Below are 390 nucleotides of genomic sequence, written 5' to 3'. Positions count from 1 at the left end.
CCCAGCCCCCACAACCCACCCCGGGGGGGTCACGGCAGAGCATCCCACGGCAGGACCGGCCACCGGGATGTCCGGGACGGCCAGCGGGCTGTCCCCGGGCTGTCCCCGGGCTGTCCCGGGCTGTCCCCGCCGTCGGTCCCGCAGCCCCGAGGGACTCGGCTCCGCCGCCCGGTCCCGGGGCCGTGGTGGCCCCTGTGGCCGTGTGCGCTCTTCTGCTGCCACCTAGTGGTCGCCCACGGGCCAGCCCCGGCCCCGGGACCGTAGGGAGCCCATCGCCCCCGGCCTCCAGCCCCCGCGGGGAGGGCAGTGCCCGGCTCTGGGTGCAGGGGGGCAGGAACTTGGGGTAACCCCGGCCACCCCGGGGAGGTGCTGGTGGGCTGAGACCCCTCA

General features: G+C 77.7%; 1 protein-coding gene across 1 annotated transcript in view; it reads left to right on the top strand.

Moving 5' to 3' along the window:
• The window catches only part of UNC13A (unc-13 homolog A (C. elegans)), an 80115-nt gene that overhangs the window by 23120 nt on the left and 56605 nt on the right, over positions 1-390 (top strand). The window lies entirely within an intron of this gene.

This window comes from Calidris pugnax, unplaced genomic scaffold (genome assembly GCF_001431845.1).
Source record: "Calidris pugnax isolate Ruff unplaced genomic scaffold, ASM143184v1 scaffold170, whole genome shotgun sequence".
NCBI lineage: Eukaryota > Metazoa > Chordata > Aves > Charadriiformes > Scolopacidae > Calidris > Calidris pugnax.
This window is presented reverse-complemented; position numbering and strand designations above follow the sequence as displayed.